General features: G+C 41.5%; 1 protein-coding gene, 1 long non-coding RNA gene and 1 pseudogene across 2 annotated transcripts in view; 1 reads left to right on the top strand and 2 right to left on the bottom strand.

Annotated features, from left to right (window-relative positions):
* Nucleotides 1–411: 411 nt before the first annotated feature.
* Nucleotides 412–804, bottom strand: LOC142108196 (uncharacterized). Its single transcript, XR_012680117.1, has 3 exons — nt 653–804; nt 556–614; nt 412–522 (listed from the first exon to the last, which is right to left on the bottom strand). It is a non-coding gene; the product is annotated as an uncharacterized LOC142108196 (long non-coding RNA).
* Nucleotides 805–953: 149 nt separating this feature from the next.
* Nucleotides 954–2,560, bottom strand: LOC142108179 (protein kinase C iota type pseudogene; annotated as a pseudogene).
* A 3,186-nt stretch (nt 2,561–5,746) lies between these two features.
* LOC142109368 (B2 bradykinin receptor-like) overlaps nt 5,747–16,104 on the top strand; it is a 30,432-nt gene continuing 20,074 nt past the window's right edge. Inside the window, exon 1 of the mRNA XM_075193527.1 lies at nt 5,747–5,915. The gene's annotated coding sequence lies outside the window, so the exon portion shown is untranslated. The remainder of the gene's footprint in view (nt 5,916–16,104) is intronic.

Raw genomic sequence — 16,104 nt, 5'->3', positions numbered from 1 at the left:
CCCACACACACTGTACATTACCATACTGTGCCCACACACACTGTCAGGGCCGGTGCTAGCCTCCATGGCGCCCTAGGCATTTTTACAAAATCGGCGCCCCAACCCCCCCCCCCACAGCAATCGGCGCCCTCCTCCCCCCGTCTTTCCTTACCTCACCACCGCCGCCTCTCTGCTCCGTCTCCTCCCCTCCACTCGACACTAGTGATTGGAGGGGAGGAGATGGAGCAGAGAGGCAGCGGTGGTGGGCAATAGCCTCTTCCCCCCTTCCCCGTGCATCCGAATGCTGTGCGGCGGCCGTGACAGGTATGGTCAGCGGTCGCCGCACAGTTTTAAAGTAATTTTCCAGGCGCCCTCCAGAGCCCGGCGCCCTAGGCAAGTGCCTAACCTTGCCTAATGGGAGCACCAGGCCTGCACACTGTACATTAACATACTGAGCCCGCACACACTGTACATTAACATACTGTGCCCACACACACACTGTACATTACCATACTGTGCCCACACACACTGTACATTAACATACTGTGCCCATACACACACTGTACATTACCATACTGTGCCCACACACACTGTACATTAACATACTGAGCCCGCACACACTGTACATTAACATACTGAGCCCGCACACACACACACTCTATATTAAGATAACACACACATTCACTCACTCTACATTCTTATTATTATCAGTAACATGTTATTGTACATCCATCTCCTACTCTACATGAATTCCCATTGTAATGCTGTGGGAGATTATCAGTGAGGCCCAATGTAATGCTGTTCTTACCTGCCCTAGGTACAGTCCATGTTGTCCAGGTATCCAATCTATCTATCTATATATAATAACATGTAAAAATACAGAAATGGACACAAGGTACTTTAAGAAAGTATTTTATTTGAGTTTCCCCAAACATGTAAAAGAGGCGGACTAGGACAACCTAGCACCTCTAGCATATAATCTCCTATATTAAATAATCCATACATTTATTTAAACATGATAAATGTCTTCTTCGTTTGTTCTGGAAGATGACCAGGAACGGATCTCATGCAGTTTCTCCTGGAGCCATCAATTGGGGACTGATGTTGTCGAAATCCATTGAATTTAGCCTGATTACCCAATGTATCCTCCTCATTCTCCTCCTTTATTTAGACATGCTAAATGTCTTCTGCGTTTGAACCAGAAGATGACCAGGAAAGGATCTCATGCAGTTTCTACTGGAGCCATCAATTGGGGACCGATGTAGTCGAATCCTTTAAACTCAGCCTGGTTACACAATGCATCCTCCTCATCAGGTGTTAGATGGACAGACTGGCTTGTGTATTCCTCATAAAAGTTATCCAATCCATACTCTCCACAGACCTGGGGTTTAAATGGGGGAACAACTTGTCGTTGTTCCAGGAGGTTCCAGTCAATGCTGCTGAAGAATGCATGACCCTGGATGTCAGAAAACCCCGTCTGTGGGTTACAGCCCAGACGCTCCTTTGGCTCTTTATTTAGGAAGCCGCTTAATACACTGGCTGTTTTCACAGCCAGTGATTTGGGAATGAAAAGGTCTTTTTCTAGGATAACTTTGAACAACAAATCGTCGTCTAGCATCTCAGACTCCTCTGCAGTGTCGAAGGGCAGCCTCCCCGTCAGCATTTTAAACAAGATGACCCCCAGCGCCCACCAATCCACGCTGAAATTATAGCCTTTGCCTTGCAACATTTCTGGAGCGAGGTAATAGGGTGTGCCACAGAAAGTGCTAGTTGTTCCTCCAGGCTCCAAACCTTCCTTGCACACACCATAGTCCGTAAGCTTTATGTGGCCTTCAGAATCTAGTAGGATGTTATCTGGCTTTACGTCACGATGGATAACACCTCGCTCGTGCAGGAAGTTCAAGGCAAGGCTGACTTCAGCGGAATAGAAGCTGGCATGTTTCATAAACAGCTTCCTTCGACACTGTATGTGAAAGCTTAGATCTCCTCCGTTCACATAGTCGATGACATAGAAGAGTCTGGTATTTGTCTGGAAGCAGGCGTGTAGTCCAACAAGGAATGGGTGCTCTGAGCCTAGCTGGAACACACTCTTCTCGGTCTGCACCCGGTCCATACTGTCGTCAGCATCAGCCAGTTGTTTTTTTACCACTTTCATGGCGTAGATGCTTCCAGTCTCTACACGCCGCACCAGTAGCACCTTTCCGTAGGTGCCAACTCCTAACACACTGACTGGATGGAAATCCTGCAAGACTGGTATGGAGGCGGTCGTTGTCACCGTCTCTGCAGCTCCTTCTGGATGTTGTTGAGGAGCCGCGTCTGATGGTTCAGATGTTTTATGCTGCGCACACTCTGAGCTGACAAATAAGTGGCAATTCTTATGTACCATCAGCTTACAGTGCAAGCATTTGTAACACTTGCGCCCAAGCCCCCATATCCTGTCTGTGCAGACAGAGCAGTGTGTTAGTCTGTGAAACCTCTTTCTTTGGAATGCGTGCCCGTTTGCATAGTAGAGTTTCCTCCACTTTCTTGCTGCACGTCGATAGACGGACGTGAGCTCTCCAGGGCACCGCATTCCAGGCCTCTCAGGAGTGCCGCAGAAGATGTAAATGGGCAACTCAGAGGCTTTATAGATTTCATACAACCGGAGAGCTTCCTCCAGCTCCAGTTGTGAGGACAGAGCACATGGATGTTGTTCTTCATCTATCCACTTCATGGTGAATATCTGGTCCTTGCCCAAGGAGCACATGTCTCGTACCTCATTACAGAGACCATCAAAGTTGATGCTGGAGTCAATATGTGTGATGATGAGGTCTCCATTACAATACACGTTGACTCTGATCTGGTGGAATCGATCTACTGGCTGCGACATGGTGTTGTCCTCTGTGTCGGCAGGTTCTCCAGGGCCGAAGCTCTTACTGTGCCCGGTGGTGGTCTCTTGTCGACAGCAGGACATATTTCAGTCCTCACAGCCTTTCTCCTTTCTCCTTTTCTTAGTCGCGAATCGATACAATCTGCTTAAAGTTGCACAAGTTCAAGTAGAGGGTCAGTACTGCTTTCAGCCTCACCGGTAGCTTGTTTTATACCGTTTAGAGATGATGTCACAAAGTAACACATTACATCAATCACCACGAGCAAACAATGGTCTAGAACAGGGCGTGGCCAACATCTGGGCGTGGTCAACCTGTGACTCTGCAGGTGTTGTGAAACATGCCCCAACATGTTTTTTTCAGTACACAGCCAGCCGATAGCTGGCAAAGCATGCTGGGATTTGTAGTTTCACAATACCTAGAGAGCAAAAGGTTGGCCACGCCCTGGTCTAGAATGCAACGAACATTCCGAGATCCAGGAAAGTGAACAGAACTTTCCTGTTACTAGTGATAAATTCAAAATTCTTGTCGTTCGATGTCCTGATGTCTTATATTCTAGGGGCTGCTGAAAGCCTTATGGCCAAATATTGGAAAAACCTTCAACCCCAGCCCTTTAAAAGTCTTATCTCATTTTTTTCCAGAGAGGCTATGTGCCATATATTATCTCCATGATAGGGAACAAGGATAGGGGCAAGTGTGAATGTCATGGCAGTTTGTCAAACCCCAAAATCAAGCACATAATCCCTCTGATTAATAGGCCCTGTAAAGCCCAGAAGTTAACGCAGAACTTTCTTATATTTTCTTACTGATGTAGAGATTCCCTGTAGTACAGCCTTCCATCCACTTTATTTCACTCCACCCTCCCTTATTTTTAATATTGATATTGGTTCGGTAAACATGCATATAGATAAACTACCGCAGCCAATGCAGACCCCGCTGTAATCAAACACTAATCTATATTAAAGGAAGAAGTTGATGTTTGTGCTGATTGGTGGAATTATACATGTATTACTGTGGATTTTGACCATCCGTAATTGGTTTCATTAGTTTTGTATTGTAATTTGTGATAGCTATAATCTATTGTTAAGACATAGTGATTAGCGTGCACATTGTGGGCTCCTCCTCTTTTTCTTAAAGATGTATATATAATTCAGGAAGCAATCAGAATAAAAGGAATATAAATATACAATGGTCTTTCAATGGCCAAACTAACACGGACAACGGTGCAATACTTGCTTAGCATTATCAAAAATTAGCTTGAGAAGACAATAACCTTCAGACACAAACTTCCTGCTAATACCATGTCACATCTGTGTGTATAGGACGTGAAATATAGGTGTTTTTAGTAAGAACAGGAAGGAATCTTTACATGAACGTGTTTATTTCTCTCTGAGAACTACATAGGTCATCTTTGTTGATTGAAACCCTGGACGTCCGTAAAGACAAAGGAGGAAACCGATTAAAAAAAAAAACCTGGACATTTCAGCATAGTGTCTATGTAAATCTAATGGACCTAGATTGAAGAAGAATTATTCAATGGGACGTCTGCTCTTTTTTTAAATTTTTTTACTTGGCGTCAGAAGGGGGGATGTATGTTAGAGTTCAATGGTCATTAGACTGTTAAAGTATTGGTCACTTGAGGGACTGGGTAAAGTGTTCATTGAGGGCAAAAGTAACGCATTACAAAATATGCGTATTTCAACTACAAGCGGATCTGAAGAAACGTCTTTTGCTGCCTACGGGTGTAGGTACGCTCTGCTTATATAGTACTTACCATATTTAGACAGACACAACACACTGCAGGATACGTACATAGGTGCAATATAAAGTCCTAGCAGAACGCACAGAAATAAAAACAAATATTCAGCTATTGTTACCAGTTAACAATATTGTCATCCCCCATTCCTCACGTGACGTCATAGGCTGTCGGAAGTGTCCTTTGCGCTCAAAGGTGAATTGGACGATCCTGCGTTCACTGGCCTATAGTCCGTTTCTGCGCATGCGCAGTGCAATTTGGCGCAAAATACCGCAACTATCGGCATTTACGTTTCCCCAATGTCTCTGTGGTTTGTTACATCTACACAAGGTCCCTGTAATAAGTTAAACCAATTCAGCTTTCTCAGAGAGCCGCTTTCCACAAGGTAAGGAAACATTTAAATAAGTTAGTGGTTTCATTCTGGCTGGTAAATCTAACAGGGATTAAATAGACAATATTTGTTTCCAGAGTCTACGCTGTTTGTATACAACTATTTATCTTGGCTCGTGTAAGAGATTTGGTCCACTAGTTCTACAGTTGTAAATTATACACATATTTCCAAAAACATACTGGTAGGTTAATTGGCTGCTATCAAATTGACCTTAGTCTCTCTCGGTCTGTGTGTGTGTGTGTGTGTGTGTGTGTGTGTTAGGGAATTTAGACTGTAAGCTTCAATGGGGCAGGGACTGATGTGAGTGAGACATATTCTCTGTACAGCGCTGCGGAATTGTTGGCGCTATATAAATAAATGATGATGATAAAATAATATAATCCTTATACATCCCACATCCTCTTGTTCTCTTTCGACTGATATCCATTTATACCTTTTTCAGTTTATATCGGTGTACAATACCAGCTCACTCTTTACTTATTGTATAACATCGCACAAGACACTGTTTTTTTGTAAATACTGTTTAATGATAAAACTACCCAGCCCACAAAATGTAAGCTCTTCAGCAAAAATACCTACTGTCTATTTAGTGACTTGTTTTTCCTGTAATTGAATTCATTTCTCTGCTTCTTTTTTTTGGTAAATGACAGAACGAAATAATAAGCATATAGGCAAGTTCAGTACGCAAATGAATCTCTGATTTTAAAAAAAGTTGTAAACAACATCCAGTAAGAAATGTGTAAAGAATCGCTGCTGGCTCTGATCCCTCCTCTGTAAGGCAGGGGTGTGATTGTACAAAATCACACACACATCTCCACTAACACAAACACTCCACACAGGAATCCACAGCAACTCCAAATCTTTGGCTTTCAGGAGCAAACTCGGGAGATCTCTGAATATTGAAGATTTTATACAGGCAAGTCTTTTTTTAAATCAGTTTTTCTTCTTCGTTTCAAGATAATATATAATCTGTTTTATTTAGGGCAGCCTGAAAAGGGAACTGATTTTTTTTCTGCATGTTTCAATGGACTGAGGCTAGGAACTAGGCTCCTGGCAGACTGACACCTGGATCTACACCAACAGTTCCCTGTTTAGAGCGATGCCAACGTTTATAACTTTCTATTCTCAGGAAACCGTTATGCGTTACATAGCAGTGGATGCCTATAAGGCATCGTAGATATGAATATCTGGTACAATTATTATGTTTTTATGGAGAAACTGGCTGTAATCTCTGCAGATTGTGAAGAGATATGATAAAATATGGAGAACTTGGCTGCAGCATTTAGTATTTAAGCAGCAGATTGCAAAAGACTTATAAATTCTAAACAAGTTTGAAAACTTCTTGGAAAGTTAGTTTGCGCATGTTAACTTGTGTGTCATGCAAAATAAATCATAGATAACAAAGTAACAAGATGTATTGTGCAGTTTTTGAAACCCGTGCATACTTTTATTGGCAGACTATGTAAATATTTGTATCTTACAAACATTTAATAATGTGGTTAAACAGTACAGTGGAAACACTGTACAACTGTCTAATAGACTGTCTTATTTCATCCCCCCCAAGACTCTCACTGCTGGGAGAGGTCTCTCATTCTAACATTCAGGGTTAATTAATAGCTTAACAATTATTATTAATTTAACCTTTCTTGGGTCAAATTGCAATGCAGCAAAAATATAACGCTACATGTAAAATTTACGGATAACGGAAAGTGTACAGCGGCCTCGTTGTATAAAATGTGGTGCACATTTTTTAACTAGGACTCCTAGGGGGAGATTCAATTCAGCACGAGGTGTCTCTGGAACGTCCGTGGAGACACCTCATGCCAATGTTATGGCTGGAATTTCGACTCAAATTCCCTCACACCCCATAGAGGTGCAAGAAAAATGAGCGGAGATTCCTACTGTAATTGCTGGACACAAGGCTATGGTGGACTTTACTGAATCAGCATCTTTAAGCATTTCTGAGCACTTTGGTTAATGGGAGGTTTGAACACATTTTAAACATGTCTTCCTAGAAAGTTTACTTTATGACAATTGTCCTCATTTGTTTACGTACAGCTTAGTACCACTTCTCTTTTGTTTTAAGCTGTAGCAAACCTTTTATTACTTAAAGCTTTTATCAGCCAACAAATCAAAATACAGAAAATATGCAATGAAAGATATAGCAAAAAGTTCTATAAAATATGTTATTATATTTTCTATTGTTTGGACAACTGCTAAGTACTACCTCTTGTTCAATCCGCTGAGTGTCATTCTCGCCATATTGTATGGGCAATTGCTCAGTGCCACTCCTTGTGTCTGGTACACGGAAAGTAATTGTTAATACTGTCTATGATTGTATCAGATTGTAGAGCAGAGAGCACAGTACCACTTCTCAGGATTTGTTCCTATTCTGAGTATTAGTTCATCATCATCATCATCATTTATTTATACAGCGCCAGCAAATTCCGTAGCGCTTTACAATTGGGAACAAACATTAATAAAACAATACTGGGTAATACATACAGACAGAGAGGTAAGAGAACCCTGCTCGCAAGCTTACAATCTATGGGACAATGGGAGTTTGAAACACAAGGGCACGTGCTACATCATATTGCACACTGGACCAGCTAGAGTGCAAAGGTAAAAGTATTGTGTGGGCTGCGTGTGTACCAATGTTGGTCAGAGGGTTGTTGTCTTGTGTTAGCTGTGTAGAGGGTGGTAATATAGGAGATTAAGAGGGTGGTTGAGGAATGTTATAAGCTTGTCTGAAGAGGTGGTTTTTCAGAGAACGCTTGAAGGTTTGTAGACTAGAGGAAAATCTTACTGTGCGAGGGAGGGAATTCCACAAAGTGGGTGCAGCCCAAAAAAAGTCCTGTAACCGGGAATGGGAGGATGTGATGAGAGTGGAAGAGAGACGCAGATCTTGCGCAGAATGTAGTTGTATTAGTTGCTATTGTTTTTCTTTCTGGCCAACAAGTTATGATTCATTGAAGTAATCTACGTAACATGCATTAGAATTGTGTTATGGTAAATGAGTAAAATGAGAATTTCCTGAAGGCTTCTGCGATGAGGTCAGGAACTGAATATACTGTTTTTATTATGCGTTTAGCTGCTGTTGCAACAATGAAAAGAACACAGCGGGGGATAGTTAATATGACACAATAACTCCAATGTACATGGAACACTGCGAGCTGTAATATAAAACACATGTGTGTAAAGAGCTCACGTGGCTCCATAACCCTTTCCACTGTTCTACTGAGACATTACAGTTTAGTGCTACTACTGAGGATACATCTTCAGTGTAAAACCGAGCGAGGTTACATAATCCTGGCAATTGTCTGAAAAGCGCATATTTTAACTCAAGGACATAGTTCAACAATAGGAAGTGGGAAACTAAGATATATTTACCTTTGTGTTTCTTCTTTGTGGTAAGTTCCTCTAAAAGGTTGTGATTTATGTTTAAACTCATTGCTTTTTCCTTTTTTAAATCTATTTTAGTATTACTCTGTAGTCGTAAGTAGTCTATTTGTACTCTAACACTACTGCATAAATACAGTATACTCTTAATACTCTTTAGTACTATACGTTGCATTAATAAGGTGAAGTTAACTAATAATCTGAAGTTTAATATTACAGTATGTATCCTCATATAGATGAAGTAAATTACATTTAGTATGTTTCCCATGATTGTTAATGCCAACCAGTGTACATCTTATGCTGTGAAATGCAATGTTGGAACAAACTTTTGAAGGGTGAAAGCTGCTGTGCAAAGTTTGAGCCAGCTGCTCACCTGGAAAGCTCAGTTACTGCATGTAAAGGAGCAACTGGCAACACAGAGTTCCATTGACTGCATGGAGAGGAAGTTGCTGCTCACTGAGCAGGTACTGGCTGAGGTCAGTGTAAAAGAGTGTGAAGACATGGCAGAAGGAACACTGTCATGGAGGCCAGTCCTGAGCTGGGGAAGAACCAGTGATACATATTGGTACCAACTATAAAGTTAGTGGTAGATTGACCGGCCACTTAAACAATTTGGAGGAATTAAACTTAAAGTTTAACCAAGGTAATCATTTCAGAACTGTTACCTGTGCTGCAGGTTACACCTGAAAGACAACAGGGAATTCTAGGAGTTAATAAGAAGAAGAGGAATGAGATTTCTGGAGAACTGGGATGATTAATCTGTGAGCTACAGAGTGTACATTAAGGATGGGCTTCACCTTAGTGTGGGGGGCCTGTCCTGCAGGAGAAGATGGTTAGATATCTGCAGGGTGTAGACAGAAGCCGCGTGCAATACTGTGTAGACAGGGAACAGGGATAAGTCAAGTAAAGGAAAAGGGAGAGGAGCGTTTAGAAGAAGCAGTAAGGGGGGCACGTAAATTTTAAAAGTGATAATACATGAATCACATGTACGGTAACAAATACTAACAACATAGGTGACTTAGAATGTATGATGCCAGAAGAGAAATATGATATAATAGGTATAACGGGGCAGCACGGTGGCTCAGTGGTTAGCACTTCTGCCTCACAGCGCTGGGGTCATGAGTTCAATTCCTGACCATGGCCTTATCTGTGTGGAGTTTGTATGTTCTCTCTGGGTTTGCGTGGGTTTCCTCCGGGTGCTCCAGTTTCCTCCCACACTCCAAAATCATACTAGTAGGTTAATTGGCTGCTATCAAATTGACCCTAATCTCTCTCTCTGTCTGTGTGTGTGTTAGGAAATTTAGACTGTAAGCCCCAATGGGGCAGGGACTGATGTGAGTGAGTTCTCTGTACAGCGCTGCGGAATTAGTGGCGCTATATAAATAAATGGTGATGATGATGATAACAGACTTGGAGGGATGGAAGTCATTACCGGGCAGTGAATATGGAAGAACAGAGCATATTTAGGAAGGATATTGAAGGGGAAGGGTTGTGTGCACGTGAGAACCTGTGTACAGAATCCTTATGGGTGAATATACTTGATAAAAAGTAAAAGTACTGATTGGGGATTATTATATAATACACGCAGCATAAATGGTTGCACTGAAGTTCAGTTATTACTATCACAGATTGAAAGAAAAATGTCATTACCCACCTGGGTGATTTTAACTATCCAGCTACAAATTGGGACAATGAAACTAGTGGTTCTGCCACAGGAAAAAAAAAATATCAGCTATTTAGAAGACAACTCCCTTTCACAAAAGATATAAGAATCATCTAGAGGGTCAGTTGCGGGACCTGGTACTACCTAATAGAACATATATTACATCTAAGGCACAAGTATTTAGGGAAGAGAGATCACAGCATGGTAACATTTGACTTGAGTTTCAACAAAATCTTTTGAATGGAGCTACAAAAGTTTTGACAAAATCCGGTCACAAGAGCGACTTCAACATAAACCATACTGACCCTTATGCAGGGGGCGTCTGGCCATCCCGGGTTCCCCTTATATCTCTTTTGACCCATCGGCAGACCACCGCCCCTCCTCACTGGAGGGGCGGTGGTACTGATCATACATAGTCTGGCAGCAAATAAAAATGTTGCAGCTGTGCTGATTCCCTGCCAGACTGTCACTCACATGCTGTCCTGCAGAGCTCATAGTCTCATCTTGTTAGACTAAGCTTTGGATCTGGCTCCAAACTCTTGGAGAATTTGATGTTCCGCATAATTAGCTAAATGACTCGTTTTGTGCTTAGTGCTGTTCAAATTCACAAAACTAATATGACTCAATTAGCAGAGACGAGACACACTGGAGGCGATCCTTTACTTGCTTATTGACAAAATGGCCCACATCTGTTGCATCACTTCGTGGGGTTATTTGCAAACCAGAAGAAATGTTCCTGATTTTTGCCATATCACATAAACGGGTGCATTGCCCTCATATTGCCTCATATTTATGTTCTGTCTGAGCGGACACTACGCAATATTTGCAGATATTTGATCTGCAACTGAAAGGTGCACCTCTGGAAAATTACAGAAAACTCTCTTTAAAGTACAACAAATTTATATAAACTGTTCCATTTTAAATAAATAAAGAAAAAGCTTATTTCATTATACCTATAGTCAAGATAAAAAAGAAACAGTATTTTATTTCTAGCATCACAATTTAATATTTTATATTTTTTGGAATACATCGAAAGAGCCTGTTAATGCCTCAATCCTCTATAAAATGCTTGTACACTAGGCAGGGGCAAACACATTTGTAGAGGGGGGGTTTCCACACCACGCCGCAAGTGGGCGTGACCAGCATACATGGGGGCGTGGCTATAATATTAGATAGTGCTTGGCTACTCTCCAACTCTTCCTATCCCCATAATATACATGGGCAATGCTGCGTGCGCTACTGTTAGGTGCACGCAGCTCTCTCTTTTCGAGCAGAGCTGTGTGAAGCGGGAACAGGGTCCAGCCACCTCAATTATACAATGCCCCATGCTTGAAGGGGAGTTTCCAGGCACTAGGACCCCCCCCCCCCCCCCTCTGTTTGCCTATGCTAGGCATGACAGATTGAAAGTAGTGGGCAAGTAATGACAAGTTAAAGATACCAACAATTAAGGATATGGCCAGAGTATCCTCCTTTCCGGTGACCCCACAATTAATAGGATATGCACCTTGGACCTGAATTATTAAGGGATGTAAATGGTGATTTTATGCATATAATCCGCACACTCACTCTGTGCCTGCCCAGAACCGAACAATACGCCACAGAGCGCAGCAACGTTCGATTAATCTTCGAGCACAAAGGACACTTACTACAGCCTATGATTTCAGGGGGGAACGGGGCAGAAAAGGGGCGTTTGCCCGTAGTCAATGTACAGTAAGGGTGTGCCAATCTCTCAGGTACTTGTCTTTCAGCCGTATCTCTTGTTCCGGCTACAGGACTAATCCTGATCACTTGTATGCATGCTATAACATGTGTTTGCAATCAGGAGCAACTTTAAAACTTTATTTTATGTACAATAGGCATTACCAACATCCTAATAAGTCTATATTATTAATAGGTGACATTTTTTTTATTTATTTTTTTGTGTTTATTCTCTTGTGAGTGTACAATCCATATAGGTATTGGATGTATCCTGTAGCAGTACAGAGTGGACCTAGACCCGTATTTATCACCACACGTATCTTGAGATCCGCTCCTTGCTGAATGCAGGCGTACGTATACACAATTTTAAATGTGTTTTTAAAAGAACACACATTGCGCTCAGAATGCGCCTCTTAATGTATTAAGCCCCTTGTGACTGCTAAAAATCAAGATTGTATTGCCAAAATTGTCACTAACCTCAGGAAACTTTGGACCTGTCCCCTACTCACAGTAGTTGTGTGAGGAATCAATACTTACAGCATTTGTACCCCAATGATGTCCCCGTTGGCATCATAGGCTGTAATATCAAGTGCAGGGGGTAAATGTATCAATCTGAGAGTTTTCCGGTGGGTTTGAAAAGAGATGTTGCCTATAGTAACCAATCAGATTCTAGCTGTCATTTTGTAGAATGTACTAAATAAATGATAACTAGAATCTGATTGGTTTTTCAAACCCGACGAAAAACTCTCTGCTTGATACATTTACCCCCGTAAGTTTAGTCCACAGAAATGTCTGCCTTCTCCCTGTGTCGGTAAGAGGTTGACCCGACGAGTACAACAGTGTCAAGATAACGACACAATATAATTATTAGGACAACAGTCTGGAAAGTTTGAAGAACTAGTAGTTCATACATTATCCAGCTATAATCCTTTCACTAAGAGGATTCATTAATGGGCCCTGAGGATAAGTGATTATAGGAAGTACCACGTGGTACCTCTTATCCTAAACATCACTGAGTGCTCAGTCACACGTCTATGAGTAATGTTTTGTTGCACTGGGAGAGAATTTGTACCATCTGCCTCTCATTACCACCAGTGATACAGTCGTGCATTAGCAATAGAGATCTGATATTCTATGCAATTATTAGGAAGAGGAGACGTCATAATTAGTATAATTAACTACATAAGGTGCAGAACACTCCCAGCTACTCTTAATTATCTCTTGGGACTTGGATAGATTTGTTAGACATCTAATGGGACGCTGCATTCCTTATGAGGTAGTGGTAGACAACTATCATAAAGGCTTCTTCACTGTGTGTAAGTGTTTTTATGTCTTCTGCATACAGTAAGTTGTGGGATACAATGTGTCGGAGTGTTTATGACCACATGAAAAACATGTTTTTTTTTACTTTGCAAAGTTGCAAGACATGATCACTCCTTGTAAATAAATGATCTATGTCTTCTTTAAATGTATCTTGGAAACATTGAGCTTTCATTCTCTGTTTAATATCTGTTTGGTAAACTCAACAGTTGTTGCATTTCAACACTGGTAAATACTTTCACAAAGGCCATGCTTTCAGAAGCCAAAAGCTCTCTCTCTGAGATATCCATCTCCCAACCAAGCTAAAAACTCTCTGTGTATCCTTTTAGTTACGGGCAGAGATTAGTATAAACACATCTCGCAGAAGATGTCCCATGTGTGTTTTAGGGGCATCTTTAACAAGCTCCGCAGAAAATGAAAAATAGTTTGCAATCCTTATCGTATTGATAAAGATTAAACTATTTCTCATAATCATTAAAACATCTCCACAGGAACAGCAGTACGAAAAACTGCTGCTCCTGTGAAGTTAAAAACGTACCTTTTCACTGCCTCTTCGCTCCCGAAGCTGCGGTGCGGTCCACAGAAGCCTTGTGCGCATGCTCCGTCTGTTGCAGAGAGCCGAGTGTGATCCCTCCACACATGCGCTGTGTGACAGGGAGGGATCATGTGATCCCTCCACACATGCGCTGTGTGACAGGGAGGGATCATGTAATCCCTCCACACATGCGCTCTAAAGCTCTGCTCTTCGGAGAAGAGCTGAACTGTGCTGAAAAATAGCAGAAACGGTAATGTACGGCAGGCTGAGCTGGTGTACATTACCGTATGTGCAAAAGGATTTTCGTTCATTGTTAAATTGCCATTTCAGGGAATTGGCATGAAAATGAGGTTTAATAAATAGGCCCCTTAGTGCGGCTTCTTTAGGTCATAAACTTGTTTTTGTAGCGAATTCAGCTCTCTGCTGAAACAAGTAAATGGGTCTAAGGCAGTGGATCCCAAACTTTTTCCGTTCAAGGCACCCTTAGGGTCTCCATAATTTTTTCAAGACACCCCTAAGCCAAAATAATTACCACGCCTTGCTTACCACTGGTCCTGGCCGAGGCACCCCTGTGAGATCGCCGAGGCACCCCAGGGAGCCTAGGCGCACAGTTTGGGAACCACTGGTCTAAGGAATGTAGCAGCAAAGACTGAGGCACCTATTGGGAAAAGACATTAGCGACATTCATTACAAAAGACACACTTGCGGAGCTAATAGAGGGTGAGGAGTCAGTGATTTCTCTCGCACTAGCTCTATATTTCAATGAAAGATTTCAGTTTACGGAAAGGTCATTTAGGTCGGCAATCCTAACATCTTAAAAAGCAACAAAGGGACAAAATAAACCCATCTACGACCAACCCAAATCATGCACCCGATCCACCCAAACCCTACTTAGATCCACCACGCCATGTCCACATCCACACCCGTTTCAGGATCCGAATGCTAGGACAGACCCACCAAGATCTGGACTATAAGAGATAAGGACCTACCTACCGATCTGTAGAAGGATCTACTGTAGATTGGGGGTTGATCATGGATGAGACGTTTAATGGACCATTTGAGGACATGACCTGGAGTAAAGTATGTACAGATGCTCTCTGGTTGTCTTGTAAGGACAGAGGGGACTAATAAATACCAGGGGCCATCACCCATGAAGAGTCCCAACTTTCTTATTGGTCCAAACCAAGCTCAGCTCACACACATTTTATGTAATTTACGACCCCATAGTCTGTCCTGCGATGTCCTGTGCCATATGCTATTGTTTATGTTATACATATGTTGGGATATCTGACTTCACTGCTCCGTACTATAGTTTATAATACTGCAAATGTCGGGACTCTGAACAGACACAGTTACTTCATTATAGTACAACCACTTCGGTGCTCGGAAAATATTTGCAAATGAATTATTGTTCCTTTCTAAATGTAAGGGCTTCTTTTACTCAGATAGTGGAAAACATCTTACGTTTTCTAGGAAACATGTCTGGAAAAGACATCTTTGAAATATTTTCCATAAGTATGAAGCACGGCCAGGACTGGGCAATATACAATGCAGGTCTCCAGTACTGAGCAAATCCAGAACTCCGTGATTAGAGATTAAGGAAGGATGAGGAAACCCTTATATCATATCTGTAATATACAGTGTTTATTGTCAGACCAAGGAGAAGTAACCTTGTATATAAATCTATGGCAGGTCTGGTTTGTTTATTACATTTGTAGATGACTTTGTAATAAGGAGAAAACTATATATTCACATAACTTAGTTAATATTTGTCTTTTATTTATTGATATATGATATAATATCAGAAGAAACACTTTGATACATTCCCAGCCACTCTGCTGACTGAGGTGACAATTACAATTAATCCTTTAGATCCTTTATATAAATACTATTAATATCTGTAGTTTAAAATGCAAATATAGTAACTACTAAGAACAACCAGTTATTAAGCCCCTTCCTGCTCTATTGACAGATATGTTTGTTACAGCTTGTAACACTTGTGTATAATGTTGCTGATGATATTGCAAACAGCTGTCTCAGTCTTTGATTGAATGTAGGTTAATTTATTACTGAAAGTAAGGGTAATGTGTGGCCCTTTTTGAAGGTTACAGGGGCCACCATATGGCCCCTGAAGTGTATCAGGTTGCAGGTCCCTGAATTAGAGTGTCAGCTGACGATCTGTGACGAGGGACACTAAATAACACTCTACCTACATCACCTTCAACTGTTATCTCATATAATAATGACAACGTATTTGGCGTAAAGAAAAAGTCATTTCAGAGAACAAAAGGAAATCAATAGTTCCACAGTCAGGATGGCAGCTCGTCGTTCCATCTCGCCAGTATCAGCAACATTCTATGAATAATTAATTATTATTATTATTTTTTTTATTTTTTTTTGCTTGTTAGCTTTGTGTTTTTTGTTTGCTCCATTCTTCCACCCCAGGGATCATGGTAATTAATTGCAAGTTAAAGGGTGATTCCACATATATGGAAG

Source organism: Mixophyes fleayi, chromosome 12, assembly GCF_038048845.1.
Source record: "Mixophyes fleayi isolate aMixFle1 chromosome 12, aMixFle1.hap1, whole genome shotgun sequence".
In the NCBI taxonomy this organism is placed as follows: domain Eukaryota; kingdom Metazoa; phylum Chordata; class Amphibia; order Anura; family Limnodynastidae; genus Mixophyes; species Mixophyes fleayi.
The sequence above is the reverse complement of the archived record's forward strand: the minus strand, read 5'-3'. Positions and strand labels throughout refer to the sequence as shown.